Here is a 17,680-nt window from a genome sequence, read left to right as displayed (position 1 = left end):
ACTGTACATTCAAAATATGAGATAGTTGGATAGATTGTAGCGTGTATGTGGATAGTTATGTCAATGAGTGTAGATGAGGGACCATGACTGCACATTCAAACTATGGTATAGTTGGAGTGATTGTCATGTGTATGTGGATAGTTATTGTCAATAAGTGTAGATGAGAGACCATGACTGTACATTCAAAATATGGGATAATGGAGTGATTGTTGTGTACATGTAGATAGTTATGTCAATAAGTGTAGATGAGAGACCATGACTGTACATTCAAAATATGGGATAATGGAGGATTGTTGTGTACATGTAGATAGTTATGTCAATAAGTGTAGTTGAGAGACCATACTGTACATTTCAAAATATGGGATAGTGGAGTGATTGTGTGTGTGTATGTATATAGTTATTTCAATAAGTGTAGATGAGAGACCATGACTGTACATTCAAAATATTGGATAGTGGAGATTGTTGTGTGTAGGTGGATAGTTATGTCAATAAGTGTAGATGAGGCATGATGACATTCAAAATATGGGATAGTGAAGTGATTGTTTAGTGCATGTAGATAGTTGTGTCAATAAGTGTAGTTGAGAGACCATTACTGAACATTCAAAATATGGGATAGTGGGATGGTTGTGTGCATGATAGATAGTTGTGTCAATAAGTGTAGATGAGAGACCATGACTGACATTCAAAATATTGGATAGTTGGGTGATTGTTGTGTATGTAGATAGTTGTTTCAATAAGTGTAGATGAGAGACCATGACTGTACATTCAAAATATGGGATAGTGGAGTGATTGTAGTGTGCATGTAGATAGTTATGTCAATAAGTGTAGATGAGAGACCATGACTGTACATTCAAATATTGGATAGTGGAGTGATTGTATGGTGCATGTAGATAGTTATGTCAATAAGTGTAGATGAGAGACCATGACTGTACATTCAAAATATTAGATAGTTGGATAGATTGTAACATGTATGTAGATAGTTATGTCAATAAGTGTAGATGAGAGACCATGACTGCACATTCAAATATGGGATAGTTGAGTGATTGTCGTGTGCATGTAGATAGTTATGTCATTAAGTGTAGATGAGAGACCATGACTGTTATTCAAAATATGGATAGTGGAGTGATTGTTGTATGCATGTAGATAGTTATGTCAATAAGTGTAGATGAGAGACCATGACTGTACATTCAAAATATGGGATAGTGGAGTGATTGTTGTGTAGGTGTAGATAGTTATGTCAATAAGTGTAGATGAGAGACCATGACTGTACATTCAAAATATGGGATAGTGGAGTAATGTTGTGTGTAGTGTAGATAGTTATTTCAATAAGTGTAGATGAGAGACCATGACTGTACATTCAAAATATGGGATAGTGGAAAGATTGTAGTGTGTATGTAGATAGTTATTTCAATAAGTGTAGATGAGAGACCATGACTGTACATTCAAAATTATGGATAGTTGGATGATTGTAGGTGATGTAGATAGTTATGTCAATAAGTGTAGATGAGAGACCATGACTGTACATTCAAAATATGAGATAGTTGGATAGATTGTAGTGTGTATGTAGATAGTTATGTCAATAAGTGTAGATGAGGGACCATGACTGTACATTCAAATATGGGATAGTGGAGTGATTGTCGTGTGCATGTAGATAGTTATTCAATAAGTGTAGATGGAGAGACCATGACTGTACATTCAAAATATGGGATAATGGAGTGATTGATGTGTGCATGTAGATAGTTATGTCAATAAGTGTAGATGAGAGACCATGACTGTACATTCAAAATATGGGATAGTGGAGTGATTGTTGTGTGCATGTAGATAGTTATGTCAATAAGTGTAGATGAGAGACCATGACTGCACATTCAAAATATTGGATAGTTGGAGTGATTGTAGTGTGTCATGTAGATAGCTATGTCCATAAGTGTAGATGAGAGACCATGACTGCACATTTAAAATATGGGATAGTTGAGTGATTGTAGTGTGTATGTAGATAGTTATGTCATAAGTGTAGAGTGAGAGACCATGACTGTACATTCAAAATATGGATAGTGGAGTGATTGTCGTGTGCATGTAGATAGTTATTTAATAAGTGTAGATGAGAGACCATGACTGTTCATTCAAAATATGGGATAGTGGAGTGATTGTTGGGTGCATGTAGACAGTTATGTCAATAAGTGTAGATGAGGGACCATGACTGTACATTCAAAATATAAGATAGTTGGATAAATTATAGTGTGTATGTAGATAGTTATTCTCATAAGTGTAGTTGGGAGACCATGACTGCACATTCAAAATATGGATAGTGGAGTGATTGTTGTGTGCATGTAGACAGTTATTTCAATAAGTTTAGATAAGGGACCATGACTGTACATTCAAAATATTAGATAGTTGGATAGATTGTAGTGTGCATGTGGATAGTTATTCAATAAGTGTAGATAAGGGACCATGACTGTACATTCAAAATATGGATAGTGGATTGATTGTAACGTGCATGTGGATAGTTATTTCAATAAGTGTAGATGAGGGACCGTGACTGTACATTCAAAATATCGATAGTTGGATAGATTGTAGCCAGTATGTGGATAGTTATGTCAATAAGTGTAGATGAGGAGACCATGACTGCACATTCAAATATGGGATAGTGGAGTGATTGTTGTGTGCATGTAGATAGTTATGTCAATAAGTGTTAGATGAGAGACCATGACTGCACATTCAAAATATGGATAGTTGATAGATTGTTGGGTGCATGTAGATAGTATGTCAATAAGTGTAGATGAGAGACCATGACTGCACATTCAAAATATTGGATAGTGGAGTGATTGTTGTGTGCATGTGATGGTTATGTCAATAAGTGTAGATGAGAGACCATGACTGCACATTCAAAATATGGATAGTGGAGTGATTGTCGTGTGTATGTAGATAGTAATATGTCATAAGTGTAGATGGAGAGACCATGACTGCACATTCAAAATATGGGATGATGGAGTGATTGTTGTGGTGCATGTAGATAGTTATCTCATAAGTGTAGTTGGGAGACCATGACTGCACATTCAAAATATGGGATAGTTGAGTGATTGTTGTGTGCATGTAGACGGTTATTTCAATAAGTTAGATGAGAGACCATGACTGTACATTCAAAATATGGATAGTTGGATAGATTGTCGTGTGCATGTGGATAGTTATGTCAATAAGTGTAGATGAGGGACCATGACTGCACATTCTAAATATGGATAGTTGGAGTGATTGTAGTGTGTATGTGGATAGTTATGTCAATAAGTGTAGATGGGAGAGACCATGACTGCACATTCAAACATATTGGATAGTGGAGTGATTGTCTGTGTGTGCATGTAGATAGTTATGTCAATAAGTGTAGATGAGAGACCATGACTGCACATTCAAAATATTGGATAGTGGAGTGATTGTTGTGTGCATGTAGATAGTTATGTCAATAAGTGTAGATGAGAGACCATGACTGCACATTCAAAATATTGGATAGTGGAGTGATTGTTGTGTGCATGTAGATAGTTATGTCAATAAGTGTAGATGAGAGACCATGACTGCACATTCAAAATATGGGATAGTGGAGTGATTGTCGTGTGCATGTAGATAGTTATGTCAATAAGTGTAGATGAGAGACCATGACTGTACATTCAAAATATGGGATAGTGGAGTGATTGTCGTGTGCATGTAGATAGTTATGTCAATAAGTGTAGTATGATGAGAGACCATGACTGTACATTCAAAATATGGGATAGTGGAGTGATTGTTGTGTGCATGTAGATAGTTAGTGTCAATAAGTGTAGATGAGAGGACCATGACTGTACATTCAAATATGGGATAGCCGAGTGATTGTTGTGTGCATGTAGACAGTTATTTCAATAAGTTTAGATAAGGGACCATGACTGTACATTCAAAATATTAGATAGTTGGATAGATTGTAGCGTGCATGTGGATAGTCATGTCAATAATGTAGATCTACTGATGAGAGACCGTGACTGTACATTCAAAATATTCGATAGTTGGAGGATTGTAGCCAGTATGTGGATAGTTATGTCAATAAGTGTAGATGAGGGACCATGACTGCACATTCTAACTATGGGATAGTTGGAGTGATTGTCGTGTGTAGGTGGATATTATGTCAATAAGTGTAGATGAGAGACCATGACTGCACATTCAAACTATTGGATTATGGAGTGATTGTTGGGTGCATGTAGATAGTTATGTCAATAAGTGTAGATGAGAGACCATGACTGCACATTCAAAATATTGGATAGTGGAGTGATTGTTGTGTGCATGTAGATAGTTATGTCAATAAGTGTAGATGAGAGACCATGACTGTACATTCAAAATATGGGATAGCCGAGTGATTGTTGTGTGCATGTAGACAGTTATTTCAATAAGTTTAGATAAGGGACCATGACTGTACATTCAAAATATTAGATAGTTGGATAGATTGTAACGTGCATGTGGATAGTCATGTCAATAAGTGTAGATCTACTAGATGAGAGACCGTGACTGTACATTCAAAATATTAGATAGTTGGATAGATTGTAGCCAGTATGTTGATAGTTATGTCAATAAGTGTAGATGAGGGACCATGACTGCACATTCTAACTATGGGATAGTCGGAGTGATTGTCGTGTGTAGGTGGATAATTATGTCAATAAGTGTAGATGGAGAGACCATGACTGCACATTCAAACTATGGATTATGGAGTGATTGTTGTGTGCATGTAGATAGTTATGTCAATAAGTGTAGATGAGAGACCATGACTGCACATTTAAAATATTGGATAGTGGAGTGATTGTTGTGTGCATGTAGATAGTTATGTCAATAAGTGTAGTTGAGAGACCATTACTGTACATTCAAAATATGGGATAGTGGAGTGATTGTTGTGTAGATGTAGATAGTTGTGTCAATAAGTGTAGATGAGAGACCATGACTGTACATACAAAATATGGGAACGTTGGAGTGATGTACCGGTAGTTTGTATGTATATAGTTTTGTCAATAATTGTAGATGAGAGACCATGACTGTACATTCAAAATATGGGATAGTGGAGAGATTGTAGCGTGTATGTCGATAGTTATTTCAATAAGTGTAGATGAGTCCATATCAGCACATGCAAAATATCTGATTGTGGAATGATTGTAGTGTGCATGTAGATAGTTATTTATAAGTGTAGATGAGAGACAATGACTGTACATTCAAAATATGGGATAGTCTGATTGTTGTGTGATGTAGACAGTTATGTCAATAAGTTTATATAAGGGACCATGACTGTACTTTCAAAATATTAGATAGTTGGATAGATTGTAGTGTGTATGTAGATAGTTATGTCAATAAGTGTAGATGAGAGACCATGGCTGTAAATTCAAAATATGGGATAGTGGAGTGATTGTCGTGTGCATGTAGATAGTTATTTAATAAGTGTAGATGAGAGACCATGACTGTTCATTCAAAATATGGGATAGTGGAGTGATTGTTGTGTGCATGTAGACAGTTATGTCAATAAGTGTAGATGAGGGACCATGACTGTACATTCACAATATTAGATAGCTATTAGATAGTTGGTTAGATTGTAGTGTGTATGTAGATAGTTATGTCTCATAAGTGTAGTTGAGAGACCATGACTGCACATTCAAAATATGGGATGGTGGAGTGATTGTAGTGTGCATGTAGATAGTTATGTCAATAAGTGTAGATGAGAGACCATGACTGTACATTCAAAATATTGGATAGTTAGATTGATTGTAGTGTGCATGTAGATACTTTTCAATAAGTGTAGATGAGAGACCATGACTGTACATTCAAAATATGGGATAGTGGAGTGATTGTCGTGTGCATGTAGATACATGTAGTTATGTCAATAAGTTTAGATGAGGGACCATGACTGTACATTCAAAATATCAGATAGTTGGATGGATTGTAGAGTGTATGTGGATAGTTAAATCAATGTGTAGATGAGAGACCATGACTGCACATTCAAAATATTAGATATTTGGATAGATTGTAGTGTGCATGTAGATAGTTATTTCAATAAGTATAGATGAGAGACCATAACTGCACATTCAAAATATGGGATAGTGGAGTGATTGTAGTGTGCATGTAGATCTATAGTTATGTCAATAAGTGTAGATAAGAGACCATGACTGTACATTCAAAGTACAGGATAGTTGGAGTGATTGTAGTACAGTATTTGCTTTACTCATGCAGTGATTTATTTTGTTTTATCAACATTATCGGTTAAGTGAGACTTGATTTTTAGATAGGTATTGTTCCATTCATCAGGCAAAAAAGTCAGAGCCATTTGTTCATGCATAAATTGGCAAGTTACACTGTTTATCAGTTGCTCATCTTAGGCCCCAAGCCAAAAGTACCATTCATTTAAAACTTGCTATATAGGTATCTAAAGATAATGTCAGTCCGATAAGAGGAAATGTTGTTGAAATTTGGATAATTGTAATTTTGCTCAATTTTCCCTGTTTTTTGGTAAAAAAGCCTTTTTTCTCTGAAACCGCAAGTCCAAATTCCAATTCATTTGAAATGTGGTATCACAGTTCATAGGGGTGATCTCAGTCTGATTTGTCAAAATTGTTGTGAAATTTACAGCTACCCACTTAGGCCAGTACATTCTCACTGATTTTGCTTTGTTCTCGGGAAGGCTATTCGCAAGCTTTCCAGTGCAGGTTGACAGTGTAGATACTGTATTGGATGATGTCTCCTTGTCTGAATCCAGTGTAGTTATCATCCGGTTATTACAATTTGTCATCCCAATACTCCGTTCAGAATTAAGGTATGTATAAATGTTTAATTTGATTGTTTAATTAATGAGTACAATGAAATGAAGGTAAAGTGATATCTTTCAAAAAATCACATGATTTTGTTAGATCAAAATTTTTTGGAATAACACATGTTTGTTAAAAGGTATAATTTTATGTCATTGTTGTGTATAAATAGTAGTGACAACTACAGCGACACATAAATAATATTTCTATCTCACTGGAGTTTCATCATGTAATTAAACAACTAACAGTTATGTGTATAAAAACACCATGTAGGGTTAATTAAATGTGTATATGTAGGCCTGGTGTGATGTTCAGTACTGTATGGTCACACTGTTTATCAGTTGCTCATCTCAGGCCCCAAGCCAAAAGTCCCATTCATTAAAAACTTGCTATGGAGGTATCTAAAGATAATGTCAGTCAGATAAGAGGAAATATTGTTGAAATTTGGATAATTGTAATTTTTGCTCAATTTTCCCTGTTTTTTGGTAAAAAAGCCTTTTTTCTCTGAAACCGCAAGTCCAAATTCCAATTCATTTGAAATGTGGTATCACAGTTCATAGGGGTGATCTCAGTCTGATTTGTCAAAATTGTTGTGAAATTTACAGCTACCCACTTAGGCCAGTACATTCTCACTGATTTTGCTTTGTTCTCGGGAAGGCTATTCGCAACCTTTCCTGTGCAGGTTGACAGTGTAGATACTGTATTGGATGATGTCTCCTTGTCTGAATCCAGTGTAGTTATCATCCGGTTATTACAATTGTCATCCCAATACTCCGTCAGAATTAAGGTATGTATAAATGTTTAATTTGATTGTGTTAATTAATGAGTACAATGAAATGAAGGTAAAGTGATATCTTTCAAAAACTCGCATGATTTTGTTAGATCAAAATACACATGTTTGTTAAAAGGTATAATTTTATGTCATTGTTGTGTATAAATAGTAGTGACAACTACAGCGACACATAAATAATATTTCTATCTCACTGGAGTTTCATCATGTAATTAAACAACTAACAGTTATGTGTATAAAAACACCATGTAGGGTTATTAAATGTGTATGTAGGCCTGGTGTGATGTTCAGTACTGTATGGTCACACTGTTTATCAGTTGCTCATCTCAGGCCCCAAGCCAAAAGTCTTATTCATTTAAAACTTGCTATGGAGGTATCTAAAGATAATGTCAGTCAGATAAGAGGAAATGTTGTTGAAATTTGTATAATTGTAATTTTTGCTCAATTTTCCCTGTTTTTTGGTAAAAAGCCTTTTTTCTCTGAAACCGCAAGTCCAAATTCCAATTCATTTGAAATGTGGTATCACAGTTCATAGGGGTGATCTCAGTCTGATTTGTCAACATTGTTGTGAAATTTACATAATTGTGTTTTTGAGGCAATTTTTGCCACTTTTGGTCAAAAAATTGTTTTCCCTTAAACCACAAGTCCAGTTCATTTGAAGCTAGGTATAGAGGTTCCCAGGTGTGATATCAGTCAGATTGCCTGAAATTATGGTGAAATGGTTTTTTCTTGATTTTGGTAAAAAGTCTTTTTCTCTGAAAGTGCAAGTCCAATTCATTTAAAACTTGGTAATGTGGACCTAGGGGTGATCTCAGTAGGATTTGTCAAAATTGTAGTGAAATTTATATAAATTATAAAGTTACACAATAACATAATGGCAAATGTACATAATTTTCATGAATTTTCATTCAAGATCTTGTTTGCTATTCGCATCTTACATTTCTAATTCATAACACTCGTGAAAAAATGTTCAAAACAAATGTGGGAACAGTGTCCATGACGCTATTTTTTAAAAATACACTTTAAAATTACTCTAAAGCTTCAGCTTTCGATGCAAAAAATTTCACCAGCAAGTTGAAAGATTGTGTTCTATCTGAACTCGCGGCTTGCAGCATTTGCCCTTGTTATCTGAACACCAAAGTTAGTAATTACTTAGCAACTTGGCAGAGCATTCAGCTTTATACCAAGACATTTGCCAAAACAAAGTCTAGTGTGTGGGTGTGGGAAGTCTGATACAACTCAGTAGGCAGCCCCTCTGAGTAAACTGATCTATTTATGTTGGTCAAACCATTTTTGACTGGCAATATTACAAATGTAAATGGAAGAATTTTTGAAGGGGGAAGTAAATACTGTGAGTAAAACAATAATTTGTGGTTACTTTGAGAATACATCATCCAATGCTCAACTGTGTTTGGACTGTGTAAGTGGTAAATGGTTTATAGCAACAGCCGCTTATCAGTTGACTCAGTAGGGCTACCTGCTGAGTTGTCTAAAACTCTGAAGCAGTAAAACAGACTTTGGTTTAGGGAACTCTGCTGCATATTGCTAAGTGCCTCAGCCAAGTTTCAGGGTATTTTGGTGTTCAGATTCAACTGTAACAATTTAAAATTCAAAAGCTACCTAATCTCTGCTAACATTGTAGCACTTTTGACTTGGTTTCTAGTGAGGATTATCGGGATTTTGAACAGCTAATACCTTTCATATAATACCTTTTTTGTTGATGAGAGCATCACACTGCATGCCCTTGGCGGTATATTTTTTTCTGTACGTAGCATAAACCAGTTTCTTGTTCTGCTCCTGAAGCAGACTTGAAGGCATATTAGTCTTCAAGCCCAAGCAATGCCAACTTTTTGCTATTTTCTCAGTATTTTTCTTACATGTCTCAACTCCATTTTCTTGTTCTACTATTGATACCTTACAAAAGCTTCAATCATAAGTTTCTTAAGAAAGCCTGTACATGAGTAATGGCCACTATTATTATTGACAAATGAATTTTAGTCTATAGACTTTAATTCATTTTAGATCTTGTAATGTCATGCGTCCGTCCGTTCACACAGATATCTCAGACATGCCATGGTCAATTTCTTTCAAACTTTGCACAAGGATATTACCCTACCCCATACAGATGCACGTCAATTAATTTGTTTCACAATGGAATTAAATTTGGCCGTGTTAGAGGACTCTTTAGTTTCACTCTCCATAGACTTCCATTTATCAGGCAGTTCTCCATAGACTCCTATGTATAAGACAGTTCTCCGTAGACTTCCTTGTATAAGGGCCACAAAAAATAAAAATTTACTTTCTCATCGTATTCATATTGGAAAAATGATGCAGTGACACAGTTTTATTACCTCAATTTTTAGAGCAAATAAGGCTAGAGTGCTAATTTTTGGTACACATTGCGAAGCATGGTGTCAAAACATTCGCCACCATGTCAACTGAGGTCAAAGGTCATTGGCCTTAAATATCACACAAATGTGAATTAGCAGATAACTTAAAGGGCCAGATAGTTCATATTTGGTAGGTTACAGCACCTAATGGTTAACTATCTCATACCTTATTAAAGGGACATTATTTGCATCTTTGACCTCATATTGTTGCAAACAAGCAGTAGCCGACCACAGACAACTTCCATCCCATTTGCGTACACCTTATAAAAAAACCTTGGGTCTGAGGTTTATGGAGGTTACTGTTAACCTCAGAGTTGGCAGGTTGACCTGCGATCAGTAACCACACTGCAAACTGCTATCTGGGCCACTGTAAGCATCCGCGTGTAAAAAAAATAAACCACACGAAGTGAAAGTCAAAAGTGCAGTATTGCAGTTTCGGGATTCCCTATTACTAATCCAGTTTGCTCAGTTACATTTGACGGTCAGTTTTGATGGAGATCTTGACGGCCAATCCTGCTCTTAGATACACCATTCTTTACTGCTACAGAGCACATTTTAGAATGGGCATTTCAAATGCCTACCAGTACCAGCTGACAACGACAAGGCCTATAATTGCGGATCTTTTCATCTCGTTTGTTCCTCCATATGCATATGTAGACTTGCCCAAAGCCTTTGTGCATAGAAATGTGAAAACAGAGTAAAATGACGGGATATTTAACTTCAGTAGACAGTCATGTTATTGTCGAGGTGATTGCGAAATTGAGCAATGTACCGGTACTTTGGCGACTGACACTTACATTATGTACCGGTACATTGTTGGGTGAAAGCTAACTCTGCGTGGCAGGGCTGTGCCAAACCGCTGGCAGCACCTCGGTTGCGGCGTGCAGTTTTCAATCCACCATTTAAACCAAACCCATTTTTATTCCAAACCACTCTGCCTGGGTGCACGATTAGCCCTGCGTACAGGTCTGTGTGTTCCCAGCGTTATAGGGCGTGGAGGCCGTACGGAGGGCTTTACTCATGTAGGTACATGATGTGCTCAGCTGCGCTTCTTACGTAAAGTCCACTTTTGGGAGTGGGTCGGAGGCACAGAGGCCGTAAGCGAATGGGTCTAGGCAACTGTAACTGTGATGTACTCACTTTTGGTTCGAAATGCGATTCAACTGATACAAATAATTACACGATGCACAGAGAATAACAACTTTCAAACAGATCTTGTGTGTCGAGAGGTGACTCCAATCGCGAGCAGTATCAATGACAGTACTCGCCCGGCGCGGTGTCACAATGTCACCGATGCTACACACCGTGCAGTGTTCAGTCCGAGTGTGATGTTTCCAGGTTCAACAAGTGATCATGTCGTGTTTGTAAAACGAACCAACGTATTGACAAGAAAATGTCCTAAAAATCTTAAAAATTGACGAAGTTTTGCTAATGATCAAATGCACAGGAAATGCATTACATTGTACTGTTTCACTATTACCACAGCAATCTGACATCGATCGTTTTAGTTTTACCATTGAACCAATTGCGTCTATGGTTTCATTTGTTCCACAGTCCGTGTCATCGATACTAAAATGAAACTTAAAAGCAAATGCCCTGCTTAGTTTCACTATTTGACAGTAGTTTGTGATACGTGCATTTGTTTATGCACCGTGTGCTCCTCGATATCCATTGTGCTGAAGTTAGTATGTAGGTCACAGGCCTTTTATGTTCCAGCTGTACTTTGATGGTTGACGTATGCGTAGTAATATTGGTTATGTGCAGGGGTTCAATCATGGCGGTTGGTTCAAATCGTGCTGACACCCTTACCAACATTGAACCTTGCCGTAAAGAGCAAGAATGTGGTTTTACATATCCTTGAAGCCATCCATAGTCACAATTTAGGTCTTCCATTGATTTGACAGTTGATTTCAGTCATCGAAAAAATGAAAAAAAAGTCAAAAGATACAAATAATGTCCCTTTAATTATTATGCATATATCTAATTCTAGGCTAACCAATAAGGCTACAGTGCTTATTTTTGGTACACAGTGCGAAGCACGGGATCAAACCATTTCGCCGACATGTCAACTGGGGTCAAAGGTCAATGACCCTAAATATCACAAAAATGCGAATTACTAGGTAACTTAAAGATATACTGTCACCTGTTCCAATTGTGCAATAGTTACTATGCAAAGAGAAAATCTAACCAACCACAGAGTTTAAGCGGGTGGCCACTTTTTAAAAACAGCGCCCTCACATGGGCATTTTGAATACCAAGGAATGCCCTGACCATACATGGGGATATTTAGATTACAGGTGGTTGTATACCTTTAAAGGGCTAGATGGTTAATATTTCATAGGTTACAGCACCTATTGCAAATTAACATATACCTCATAGATTATGTACATACCTAATTCTAGGCTAACCAATAAGGCTAGTGCACTAATTTTTGGTGCACATGCAGACACTCTCGAATCTGGGTCCGAAATTTGCATATTTCTAAACTATGCAATATATGTTAATGAGGTTTGGTCATCCGCAGGTACAATCCAAGCATTAGGGGAACGCTCCATTAACTTAGAAGTACCCGACTAACCCGAGCTTGTTATCAGAGGATTAATCTCTATGTCAACATATGCGAACAGATTACCTTTTAGTGTAAACAAAACATTAGCACTGCCTGAACTACTTTTAGCATGGCCAATGCCAGTCGGCGCCTGACTTGATGATGGCTCCCTTGTCCGGCATTCTGGATTTCCGACCAGCGTTAAAAGTGCCGTCTAGCACTGCTGTCTGAGGTCACTTTGAGTTCATAAAATTGCATGAAGAGTTTACAAAAACAATGGTACTATAGAATCCCTTTCAATAAAATGCTGTTAATTAATGTACGCTGATTTTGCATATAGAAAGCTATTTTAGCTGGTTGAGGGTACGTTCACAAAGATCATTGCCCTTTGAGCTAAAGTTTTCCTGTCGCACAATATCTCTGTACGATCGAAAGGAGACAACTGAAGATTTTTGCTTTGTATGAATGTTTATTACCCTATAAAAGAAAGTACGGTAGCGAAAATCAGCACAACAAAACAGGACTTTTACTAAAACGTACTCTTTCAATTTCAGTTCAGACTCAATGAGTGGTATTGCGGAAAGGTGCATGCAATGCAATGAAAGTCACGAGCAAACTTTGGTGTCAACGGATCCAGTCTTTGAATTATCAATGAACACTCACTTATTTTTCTGGTCAAAGAGCCAAAGGCTACTTGTCCATCGCAACAAGCCCCTCTGTTTGCAGCGTGTTCACTTTTAGCCAGATGCCGGCCAAATTGACCGGCTACTTCCGTATTTTGGCCAGCTACTTTTCAGCGAGTTTCGCTCTCTAGCCCCAAATTCTGGTTTTGATGATAATATTTTGATATTTTTGTTGTCTTGCAAGCCGGAGATAACATTTCAGAAGTGCCGATGTGGCTATATGTAGTCTAGCAATTTACGCCCACGAATAGCGGACCATTGCCGAATAAAGTCGACATTTGTTTCTCTCAAATGCGAAAGAGAAGAACGAGTCTCAAACGCGGAAGAGAAAGTCGACGCTTGAGAGCTTTGGTTTTCTGCGTAAGAGTAGGGCCTTGTCTGATGGGTTTGGTAGGTTTTTGATCAAAAGTAAAGCGACCAAACGTTACTGAGTCTCATTTTTATGTAAAACTGTGAAAGAGGCTCCCCACCTAACTATCCAACTATCTGTGAATTTTGCGTACGGTCTCTCGCTGCTGCCTCAGCTGAACTCGGCTACATACTCGGGTATGTAAATTTGGTTTTATCCCCAAGTAAATCGTCTTGTGCAGAGTTCATAGTTTGTATACATATTCATAGTGTATATCTGCATTCTGATTGGAAGTTTGAATGCTTTCTGACCTTGCCAACGAAAACGACGCAGTGTTTAATGCTGGCGTGCAGCACTGAGTAGGGGCAAATGCGGAAGTAACTTGTCTACGAGTATTTTGCTCTAGCGACTGTTTATTTGAAGATACCAGGCTATCATTCTTCACAATGATACTTGTTTTGCTATTTACTTCCTTGGTAGGAAGTATTAGTGAATTTATGTCATGAAACCCGTTTTTATACCATTTGTGCACGGCAACATCGCCGAGGGAAGTGTACGCCGTACAGCATGTACTGTGTGGGTTTCACACTGTGTTGGTATACCGTACCGGACTATCGGCTCCATGCGTGAATACGTGATGACATACCTATTAGACATATGAATTTATTAAGCTTAGAAGCAGTCATTTTTCAGTCTAAATTAAAATTGTTTAAATTCAATGAGAACGCAGTTGAACTTATGTATATACACATGTGTATCATTTGTTTTAATGATCAGCCACCTTGGTGTTAGTAGTAACATGGATGTACATCCATGGTAGTAATTGTACAGACAACAGTTTGTGAATGACAGAAAATTGATCAGGATATACATCAGTCATCGGAACTGTCTCCATCTTCTTCTTCGTCATCTTCATCTGTGTATTCTACTACTTCAACCATGTTTCTTCAGCAAGATCATTTGATATTGATCTCATCAATTTCTTTGATTTCCAATGCTTCTGTGGTTTGCCCTTTGTTGGTTTTGTCAAAAACAATGTCATCAATTAAGCTGTCACTCTGATCTCCAGTATTGGCACAATTTAAACAATTGCATGCACCCTGGGCCACAAGCATTATTTGACTTTGTACATTTGCAAAATTTATTTTTGCACCCAGATTTTTAACATTACACCCTTTGGTATAGAATGCCATCCTTTCCTGTACTTGGGACAAATTTTCTGGTGAATCCCATATGGGTGATAACTTGTTACCATTGACAACATAGCCAGAGTTGTCATATCCACGTAAGACAATCTGGCCCCTTTCTGACTGTGACCATGAATCAGAGATGAAACAAGTTCTGAGCCAATGGTATTTTAAAGCTGTTGGGTTTGGAATTAGATCCTCCTCCCTCTGAATTCTAACTTGGATGGTATTTCTGATTTTTTCAAGCCACTGAATATGTAATTCCAATTCAGTGTCAAATGTTTCATCTCATTTCATGGCTTTAAACTGGTCATATGGGCTGTCATGTTGTGATTCAAACTCACTGTGATGTTTCTGGTAGTAAATAGTTCCAATTAAAAGAAAGAGAGATAGGCCTTTCTCCCAGATGCCACTCTCTGTGTCTGCAAGAGTGCCTGAGGTCGCGGTGGCAATTCCACCAGAAACAAATTCTGAATATTGGAAAAATTCTTTCTGAAATGCTGCTTTTCCACAGCCAACAAAAATGACAAAAAGTCACAACCAGATGTGATATAGAGAGTTTGGAGACATTTTGCTCTTATGTCTTGATCAATTTAAGCAAGATCTGGATCATTTGCTAAGGCTTTAATTAATTTATTTAAATGTACATATGACTGATCATCTGCACATGCACTGAGCTGTATAAAGATGTTTCTGTCTGATAGCTCAGATGCCATCAGAGGTAATCCGATGTGGTAAACATCTGTATCTGGCGAGTATATAAGTATGTTCTTTTTACTGAAACAGGGACATGGCGCCATATACGTGTATCAGTTTCTTCATGATTTGAAAAATATGCAGGGTATTCATGAGAAGGGTAATTTCCACTCACAATTATTGCTTTGTCTTTCTTTTGCCCATCAAAACCCCCCTGCAATGACAAACTCCTTGTCAACTCCAAGGTAGGGCTTCAGAAAGTCTGGAATTTCTTCACACAGAAAATTCACCAATAACCGCTTAGTTTTTCGTCACCAAAAAAAACATCCAATTTCTTTTGGAAGTACTGTTTGCAGGTCAATTGATTCATATATGCTGTACATTTTTTTTGCTTTACCATCTCTACGCGCTCTTTCCAAGTCTTTAGGACTTGGTAAAGTTTCAAAAAATATAATATTACAAATTGATCGGATCTTCAACGTTCAAAAATTTAGTTGGGGATTTACAACACACGGCAAAATAGATGGACACCAGCAAGGGATGTCAGCAAATTTTTTTATTTGCTTCTGCTTGTGACAAGAACAAGTCTAGATATGGATGTCAGCCTTACCTAAGAATACTTTCAATGATGTGTCAGTCACATTTGACCAGCATGGGTAAAACTAATCTTGTAGACAAAAATCTGGATAATTCTATGCTATAGATAAGTACTTTTAATAAAAGGGAAACCCTGATTTCTCTGCCTACACAATATGCATTTTGATTGTTATGATAATGGTTTAATATACTGTTTAACTCTTACACTGTTTAAACTTAGTAAACCAATCACCAGATAAATGAGTACTGGTATTCTTATTTCCATTTTGGTAGGGGCGGATTGTTCTGGGGAACACCATAGGAAACACTCTATGATTAAATTAATTCATTGTTTGATTTACTGCACAAGTTTGATGAAATTCTCAATTTTCCATGTTGTCAGCACACTTGTAAATGTGGAACAAACCACAAAAAAAAAACAGTTTAAGACTTCACTGGACACAAATAATGACACCACTGCTCAAGTGTCATCAGGCTAGGCTGACAAACTGAATCAATACAGAGCATATCATGCTAAAATACAGCAGCTAATACTGAAAAATTCTGAAATCTTATGCATTTATGTAACTCAGAACTGCAAAGTAAACAACAAAACCAACATCTTGTCCACACCATTGTTAAAAATAACAGTGACTGACAGGCAAAAATAACAAAACAGCAAACATGGAATTTTATCCATTTTCATATTGGCCATTAAAGGGACAAAGTCACTCATTTTTGACCAAATTTTGGTCCTTTTAATTTCTGTTGTATATATGCTTTTCTGCTGCTCACTGAAATAGGCTAAACTGCAATCTCTGGTTGTCACAGCTCAACTCATATGCATGCATGGAAGGTATTTACCAAAATTTTAACATAGTTAATTTCACATGTTAATGTGTCTTATTAAAGATGAAAATTGAATTGCAATAACCAGAGAGTGAGCATATTTCAGTGAGAATAATCCATCAAAAGAAATTTAAATGGCAAAATAATGTCAAAAATGAGCAACTTTGTCCCTTTAACTTGGAACATATCTAGTACAGATTCTTGTAATTCAAGTGTCAAGCAGCATGACCATTACACTATTGAAGTATTAAAATGGTGGCAATGAATATTTTTTTAAAATTGGTGCATTGACAGACAGTACTGTAAAATGTTGACAAAAATAGCTTTGTCCAAAGTATCATAATATTAGCCATTTCTGAACAGGATGTAAGATTACACCACCATGTGAACTCACAAATATTTTCAATGAAAGTGCAGTCCTCTGATGAGTGACGCCGAATCATGTACCAGTATGTTGTACACCATGGAGGCAGACACCAAGCATAGCATTATGTGAAAAAATTTAAAGTCTTTGTACTAGATGACTGCTTAACAAGATTGGCAGTCTGCTTGTTTCAAAGCTATTTAAAAGCTTTCTTCTGGGCCTATTTGATATCATACTTGACCCTCTGGACTTGACCTGCAAGCTTGGTACGTACATTGTATTCTGGAAAATGCCAGTAACTTTTACATTATTTTAAGTCAGAGATTCGTCATACAAGTCATTAATTTCACTCAATTATTTCTGTCTGTTCTTCCTGACTGTCAAAATTGATTGAGGGTCTAAGTATTGAAAGTACTTAATTTAATGATGATTTCATAAATATGTTTCACTTACAACT

At 36.9% G+C, this 17,680-nt stretch overlaps 1 protein-coding gene and 1 long non-coding RNA gene across 4 annotated transcripts in view; both read left to right on the top strand.

Annotated features, from left to right (window-relative positions):
* Positions 1 to 17,680, top strand: part of LOC139143895 (TNF receptor-associated factor 2-like) — a 125,424-nt gene that overhangs the window by 52,593 nt on the left and 55,151 nt on the right. The window lies entirely within an intron of this gene.
* Positions 1 to 17,680, top strand: part of LOC139143894 (uncharacterized) — a 58,606-nt gene that overhangs the window by 16,142 nt on the left and 24,784 nt on the right. For all 3 annotated transcript variants that reach the window (XR_011554686.1, XR_011554685.1, XR_011554687.1), the window contains exon 3: positions 6,668 to 6,799. This is a non-coding gene — a long non-coding RNA (uncharacterized lncRNA). The remainder of the gene's footprint in view (positions 1 to 6,667; positions 6,800 to 17,680) is intronic.

The sequence above is a fragment of the Ptychodera flava genome, chromosome 11 (genome assembly GCF_041260155.1).
Source record: "Ptychodera flava strain L36383 chromosome 11, AS_Pfla_20210202, whole genome shotgun sequence".
NCBI classification, from domain to species: domain Eukaryota; kingdom Metazoa; phylum Hemichordata; class Enteropneusta; family Ptychoderidae; genus Ptychodera; species Ptychodera flava.
Note: the sequence above shows the minus strand (reverse complement) of the source record. Positions and strands in the feature narration are given on the sequence as shown.